The following is an 8591-nucleotide window of genomic DNA, read 5'->3' on the forward strand; positions in this document are numbered from 1 at the left end:
TGGTTCCCACACGGAATACATAGTATTCTGTCTTTAATGCATTTTGATACTTTGTTCTCTAAATGTAAGTCACAATTCTAGATGAACAAAACCATTTTGAAAAGCCGTTTGTTGGCAAGAAAGCAACAGGTGTGTGTGTGTAGCAAATTTGTATGTCTCCAGGGAATACTCTTCCTAGTATTTTTTAATTGTTTGGGTATCCCTTCAGGAAGAAAACGTGAATGAAATAAATAAATAAAACAAACAATAAATACGAGTATATCTCTTATCCCATCTGAGCATTGAATTCTGAGGACTAGTAGCTATTTTCTTCAACAGGACTTGAGACTGTTTAGGCTGGATTTGTACCAGGATGACTGGTTTGATATCTGTACAAAGTTTATAGTAACTAGTGCTAGATTATCTCTCTACCCTCAAAACAGCCACTCAAACCCTAATAACATCCAACTACTCAGCAAAGCAAAAGGGGCATTTTAGCAAATGTGGAATTTCCAGGCACTCTGTGCAGCTGTACTCAAATCTGATGTATAGTCCTAATTTTTTTATGAAATAGGAACTTGTAATTTCTCTAGAACTGGCATCCTGAAAGCTTTAGCCACCTTCCCAGTTTCAGACTGATTTATATGCACTTACGTATTTATATGGTGCCCATGTCTTATCTTCACAGGCCATCATGTAGGGGATAAACAAATGTGATGCCAAGAAGGCAATTATCTATCTAGTGTGCTGCACAATATATTGTATTTTTAGGTTATTGTTGCCAAGTGCAGTCAGTGTTCTTGTATATTATGCTATGATCTACAATGGAGCCATTTAAAGTACTTGGCAGACATGACATTCGAACATCTGAAACCTTGCAAGTCTCCCCCTTAATGTTTTTGACCTATTTGGTGCCCCATTAGGCAGATTTCATCCTTTAAAGATGTACTGGTCTTACCAGAACCATTTGCTGCTTCACCCGACTGTCACCTGCTGTAATTGCTGAAGGCACTGTCTGCCTGGTGCCACCAAAGCCAGACATGTAGCTATGAACTCATCATGGTGTCTTGCACAGAAGAAGCTGCTCTTCCAAGGCAGGCCTTTAAGCAGCTGAACTGCTCAAGGCAGCAAGGCTCCAGAGACTTTCCTCTAGTTATTTGTTAATAGAAGTGAGGCTGCACACTGTTCAGTAATGTTCAAGCCTGCTTTTGTTATTGAGTAAAGCAAAGAGAAACAAGAGAGTTGCTTGAACGGGGAAAAAAAGTTTTCAAAACGCAATGAAGTCTGAGGAACCCCAAACCCTTCAGTCAGGATTGGGTTATCATCGGTTCAATTGGTGCAATTGCTTCAGGACCTTCCCCAGCTTAGTGCTGAAATAAAAAGGCATTGTTTGTTTTTATTCCTTCATAGCCACTTCATGAATCTCCTTGTGTTTCTCTTATTATCAGCCTGTTATGTGTTATTTGAATAACTTGAGTAGAAATGCATGGGCCAAGAATGTAGGTCTCATTGATGTTTTCGTGTTACTGTCCATTGTGCTTTTTATATCATTATTTATTCATTTTATTGATTAGATTTTGTGCTACCACTCCTAGAATAGGACACATCTGTTCAGAAAGGAGGTCCTGTTTTTGGAATTCCTCTAGTCAGCTGTCTTAGTCTGGCCTTGAATCCAGTAGGTCTGGAGACCATACGTTGGACCCATTACTGTATTTAGTCATAGTTGAAAAGGACCCCTTGAAACCCCGTTTTCCCAGTACACCAAATGTGTATGCCATGAATATTGTTATCTATTTCCCTAGCAGTACCAACTGTAATAAAATCCTAGTGAACAGAAGTATAACAAAACGCTGACTAATCTATAATTTTAGTTCAGCAGAGTAAAAACTCTTCAATCGGCTTGTTCATCAACTATTTTATTTCTTTTCATGGTATGATGTAAAGAAATTAATAGCTGCAAAGACATTCCTGTGAATCAGAAGGCTGTACAGTCTCAGTCTGTCTTCTGCCAGTAGCACAATGCCATCCTGGGCACATCATCGGACAAGCGCTCAGCTTTTATCTATGTTGGTGAGTCACTGAAATTAGCTGCTGTGTCTGACAGATTTCTTGGACAAGTGAAATTGCTGCTTATGTTCCACCCTGTGAGTCAAGTCTAAATCACAGCCTTCTAGGTTGGAGCGCAGTGTGTGTGAGAGGGAGATCACGTTTTTGGTTTTTTAAGGAAGTGAAAAGCAATTCTCAATGTCAGGCTCCTGCTAAACAAGGATGTTTCTTCTGTGTGGCATTTTCATATGAGTCATACTTCAAAAGTAGAGAAGCAATTAGGCTACAGAAGCCACACTTGTTCAGAGAGATAAAATGTTCAAGTGAAATAAGTTGAATTTGGGCTCCTTCAGAAAGGCTAAACGTTTCAGGTGACAGGATGCAGTATTCACAGTATTTACTGCTGTAGCTGTTTTTTATTTTTAGCCAAATTATGTTTCTGTTGGCCTGCCTAGACTCTGTTCTCAACAATTCCTTTTATTTTTCACCCTTGAGTGGGTTTCTTTTTAGTTCTGAGACATAACAGAACAAAAAACAAACTCTTTTCCTTCTTCCTTTCTTTTTCCAGTTTCAGTGCTACAGTGCATGAGTGTAATACCACTTCTGCACCGTAACTCGATAACAATCAATCACAATCAGTGTCCAATTTCAGAATCATCTGTGTCACAGTATTTTCATTTTCTATGTACAGACTACCAAGACTTCTGTGTAGTTGAGTCCCTCACAGATTATCAGAAGTATACTAATGGATAATTGTTTTGTTATTTCACAATACTCAGATTCTCACCATCCTCAGGGGAGGGGGATTGCTTTCATCCAATGTATTTTGTGCTTTCACTGGTTTATAAAAAAAAAAATACTTGCAAGTTTGTTGTTGTTGTTGTTGTTAACTGTCCTTGAGTTGACCCTGACTCATGGCAAACCTGTGGGTTAGACATCTCCAAGCCCCACTATCCTCCACTGCTTTGCTTAGGTCCTGTAGATCCAAACCCATGACCTCCCTAATTGGGTCTATGTATTCATCTGGCATGTGGTGTTCCTATTTTTCTGCTACCTTCTACCTTCCCTAGCAATATTGTCTTTTCCAGTGAGTCAGCTTCCTCATGATCAACTTGGCTTCCAGAGAGAATTCATACTTTACTAATTCGAGGAACCATTTGTTTATCATTTTCGCTGTCTATCATATCCTCGGCACTCTTCTCCAGCATCAATCTCAAATGAGTTGATTTTCTTCCCTTTGGCTTTCTTCACTGTCCAGTTCTCACATCTGTACATGGTGATGCGGAATACAACGGCTTGGATGATTCTAACTTTAGAGCTCATTTGCATCTTTACTATATCTTTACACTTTAGGATCTTGTCTAGTTCTTTAATAGCTGCCCTTCCCATTCCCAGTCTACTTCTTGACTGCAGTCTCTATTCTGATCAATGTTTAATCCATGGTATTTTCAATTTCCTCATTATGTAGGTGAATTTGTGTAGATCCTCCATGGTCATTATATTTATTTTCTTTATGTTCAGCACTAAGCCTGCCTTTGCACTTTCTTTCTTGGCCTTCTTTGGTAATTGTTCCAAGTCTCTGATGTTTTCTGCTAGTAGTTTGGTGTCATCTGCTTATGTTAGATTGTTGATGTTGCTTCCTCCTTGGTTTGAATTTCCCCTTGAGTTCCAGTATCTTGTTGAAGAGAGCCTGTTTCTCCACCTGGTTCCTGCTGAAAAGAGTTCTAATCCAACAATATCTGGAAGATCATATTTCCATTTCACTAAAACAAGCAGTTTACCATATTCCAGATTCATATTATGGAATAGGATTTTTAAAAACTTCACGTACTGGAAAAGTCAGTCATCACTGGTTTTGTTATTGTCTCCTCCTGACCTGCTTGCCTCAGTGCTATGTGCCTGTTCAGTCTTGTTAGGTATTGCGTTTTTGAAAAGGAGTGCAATACCACAGGCAGACTAGCCTTAAGGCACACTATCTAAACGCAGAATGATTATTTGTAGCTTCAAAAGTGTTGGTTCAGAGAATCTTTCTGTGCTAAAATTTACAGTGACTTTATCCTTTGTTTTCAGAACAATCTGAGCTAGTCACAGCTTAGCTTCTTTTGAGGGATGGCTGGGAACATAACTTTAACTACTGTATAGGGTGACATGGGTGAATTTTTATCTTTTTAAGAGGGGAGTTTCCTTGCATTCTGTTAACAGCAGGTTCTCATCTTATTTTTAGTCCCTATAAATAACAGAAAACAAAGCTAAGCCTTTGCTCATACTAAAATGTTCTCATTCCAAGAAACATAACTCTTGAATCCTAGCAATTTCCTTTCCCAGTTATTTGATGGGACTGGTGTGGATCGAGTCAGTCTGCTTCAAGTTCTCCTCTCTTCCTGTGGCAACTTATTTCAATAGGGTAGCAGGTATATTAGCCACTAATAGCACCTAAGATATGTTTGACTTCCCACAGGCAAATAAAGTTGTATTTTATTGCCCTCTCTCCATTTTAACTGATTTTTTTTTAATCTCAGCATATTATGTGTACAGGAAACAGTCATTGCTTGGGTCATTTTCTGTCACTTAATGTGATGCATTTTAAGTTTTTAAAAATGTTGTAAACTATGGGTATGGCTCTCCAAATGTTGTTGGACTGCAGCTTCCAGCAGCTCTGCTCAGCATAGCCATGGGCAAGGAATGCTGAGAACTACAGTTCAACAGCATCTGGAAGGTAACAATTTGCTCACCCATGTTGCAAACCAATAATCAATAAACATGTCTGGCATAGTGGCAAAGGAACTGGAAAACCTTCCTTTCCTGACATGCTGAGATGCTGCTTGAAAAAGATTTAGCAGTATAGTAGTTGTTTTCTAGTAGCTGTTATGTCCCAGGATTCCTGGCAGCTGAGATGCCTCTATGAGATCATCCACACTGTAGAAATAATCAAGTTTGACACCACTTTAACTACCATGGTTCAACTTGATAATTGATCTCAGTAAATGTATAGTAAATATTGCTTGCCTTGTATGTGTGTAAGTGTAAAGTAAAAGTAGAGTAAATGTTGCTTGCCTTTTATTATTTTTCACTCAGGTGGGCTTTTGCTTACTGCTGAGAAAGTGGCTTTTAATGAGTAAATGTATTTTTCATTTTTGAATTGCTGTTAATTCAATTTTATGTTAACAATACAAGTTTCTTAATTATGTTTTAGCATTAGACTATGAATCTGGAGATTGGGGTTGATTCCCCACTTGGGTATGGAAACCCACTGGGTGACCTTGGACAAATCACACACACTCAGCCACAGAAAATCCCATGATAGATTCACTTTAGGGTTGCCATAAATAAGAAATGACTCGAAGGCACAGAACAACAACATTATAACATTTTCTATTTTTATTGTACCTTCCTCATTGCGAGCTGCCTTGCATCTCAGTTATGGGAGAAAAGCAAATATAAATCAGTTAAATAAAATATAATAAACATGGTGAGTTTTATGAATCACCAAGATTTGTATGCTGGAACCAGGAACCTATAAATTTCAATATAACCAAGGTAAACCCCCTTAATGCTAAGACTACACAGAACTAGATATATGGTACACAAGGAAGTGCTTTGTGTGGGAGTTCAGTGCATTATCCACTGACTAATATTTACAATGTGCTTTGCTTTCACAAACAAGTCTATTACAGACAAACAAGCAGCTTAATAACTAGAGCACATATAGATTCTATATTATTCTCATTTCCTGTAGTGGCCTAACATGGTTATGTATTGAAAAGTGGGCAGTTCTAAACAGAATAAACAAACAGAAAACTGGAATTTATGGACATTTTCCTGTTGCTTAAAAAACAAAGCATCATAGACTTTCCACAAGTGAAGTCTTTTCAAGAACAATGCAGAAAAGGATCTTTACTCACAGCAAATTTTTTTTCCTGGCGATTAATCCTGATGCATTGAGGAAGAAATAACTGCCACTGTTGCTGTAAATATTAATTTAAATATGCTTAAGGTGGTATTGTAAGAATTCAGCAACTGTTTAGCACACCAGTGGTACGAATACAGTTCTAATTTCTTTCTTTCTTTGATATATACTTTGCTTTTCCTCATAAGAACCCAACCAGCTACTTGACTGAATTCTCATATTGCAGTCCCAACCATGTTATGATCAAAGATTGTACAAACCTTTGAAGACTGTCCCTCCACAACACTTTGGGGCTGTACAAACAATCCCAAAGGGGCAGTCTTCAGCCGCCCCTTCTTCAGCCAGATTGGGTCTGTGGCAACTGCATGCCGCAGCCCTGATCTGGCCTTTCCAGGGCGTGAAATGGAGCAGCAAAAAGGAAAGGGTGCAATAGCCACAGTGCCACAACTATACGGCACTCCTTCGAAAGGGCATCGTATGGATGCAGTGAGAGAGGAGTGCCATGATGCCATGAGCCATGTGATGCGTCATGGCACCCTGGGGCAGAGCCAGGGAGTGCATCATGGAGACGCTACACCCCAACTTCACCCCCCAGCCAGTTCAAAATGCCAGTCTGTACAGGGCCCAAGTTTCCATTTAGATATGGCAGTAAGTTAGATTTTCTAGCTCAGGCTCATCAGCTACCGCATACCCCATTCATCTCTGGGACAGACACAAGATCAATAGCTTTTACTAACTGAAATTCTTCATCCTGTTCAGACCCAAACCCTTTCCTGGTATTTGTTATTTGTAAACATGTAGAAAGATCCAGGGATGTACAGTCGAGTCCTGTTGAAAGAGAGGTCCACATAAGTGCTATAGTTGGCTCAAGCTAAAGAATTACATTGGGAACCCTGTCCTTATGGTGTAAAGGTCTTCAGCTGAATGTGGTTACTGCTCCTTTGCTGGTCTTCTGCACTGATACAGGGAAGATCAATAACAGAGTAGTTGAAGTTACAGTATGCATCTCTGGCTCTCTCGACATGGGGTGAAGCAGACAGGCAGGAAAGAGTGGCCTGAAGCTGCTGCTTCTGAAAGGAGGCTGAGACTCTGCTGACTGCACTGACCGCTCCCAAGGTGGCCCACATGCGAACAAGCCAAAATCCCATGGTGCAGCACCAAGCTGCACTTCTGGGTAATTTTTTTAAAAAATTATCTCCACCATCCATGCGCACCATTGCAGAAACACACCACCAGCGACTGCCTGCTGCCTAGATGCCATCCCACTGGCTGTCTGCCCCTTTTGATTGTGCACAGTCCCACCTGCAACCCTCCACTGGGACAGGGCATTGGAACAGAGCTGTGCCCAGTGAGACACTGGCAATGCATGATCATGCTCCCCTATATACCCACTTAGCCCCATCTTGGATTGTCTGGTTTGTGTATGTTGTACTTATACTTGGGGGTGTCACACTTTTACTTTTTTGCATTTCCACCCCAACCACTTGGATACGCAACTCCTCCTTTTTAAATGCTCACCTGCACCAGTGCATTTATATCCAGCTTTAGTGTTACGGTTAGGATCGAGTGCTCCCTTGAGGCTGGTGTTGTGTTGGGGTGTGGTAGAAGGTGAGCACTTTTCAGACTAGAGTGGGTCATTTCTGCTTCTTTTTAGTCTGGCTTTTCCCCCTTTAGAGCGGCTGTGGTGCAGTTTCCGTCTGCTTTGGGCATGTGTTATCTAAACGTCATGCCCCCAAAGTGGCCTGAAACCACTTCTTTTGGCCCATCTGTTTGACTCCCACATTTACCAGGGGGAAAAAAATCCTATCCTGCCTATATAGGATTCCTGACATGTTTTAGGAAGCTGGTTTATTTCATAAATCACAGTTAAATGCAGATTAAGGTGCAGATACAACCATAAACTGAAGTATTTGAAAAAGCATATAATTCCTTCCCGCCTTATATGCTGAAAGAGATGAAGAAAACACGAGACTAATGTTTGTCCACCTAATGCTAAATCAGTTTGCTGTTATGTCTGAATACATTATGAGCGTGACAACTTCCTGATCCTGCCGACTAATCAGGAGTGTATTAAAAAAACAACAACTGAAAACTAAATTTTCTTAACAAGCAGATCATGTCTTTGCAAATGGCATATCTCTTGCATGTTTCTTTGGTGACCTACTTCTGAATTCCAGTTTCCCCTTTTTCATAGCAAATCACCATTATCTACACAATCTATTGCCAAAAAAGTAGAGCACTCCATAAATGAAAATGACACAATGCACATCTGAAGGAGTCCTTTTTGTTGTTGCATACTTTACCAACTCTCATTAAAATTAGTAGGTTTCATTTGCTGGATCAGGTTTGGTCATTCATGTGGTCATTCAGATGTTGGACTATAATTTTAACCAATGGTGAGGAGTGCTGGAAGACAAAGTCCAACAACACTGGACAGCTGTACAATTCCTACCAACCCTGGTCTAAACTGTCAGGCTATTTTACTTTTTTTTAAAAAAACCTAGAACAGAAAAGTAATCATTTTGTGGCACAAGTGGATTATAATCCACAAATGCTCATGATAAATCCTTTTAGTTTCAGTATACCACAAGACTGATGCCTCCCTCTCGGGGTTTATATAAAGAGATAAATAAACATGGCTATCTCTTTGAAAAAGTTT

This window comes from Sceloporus occidentalis, unplaced genomic scaffold (assembly GCF_023333645.1).
Source record: "Sceloporus occidentalis isolate IW3139 unplaced genomic scaffold, rSceOcc1.0.p SCAF_2, whole genome shotgun sequence".
Classification (NCBI taxonomy): Eukaryota; Metazoa; Chordata; class Lepidosauria; order Squamata; family Phrynosomatidae; genus Sceloporus; species Sceloporus occidentalis.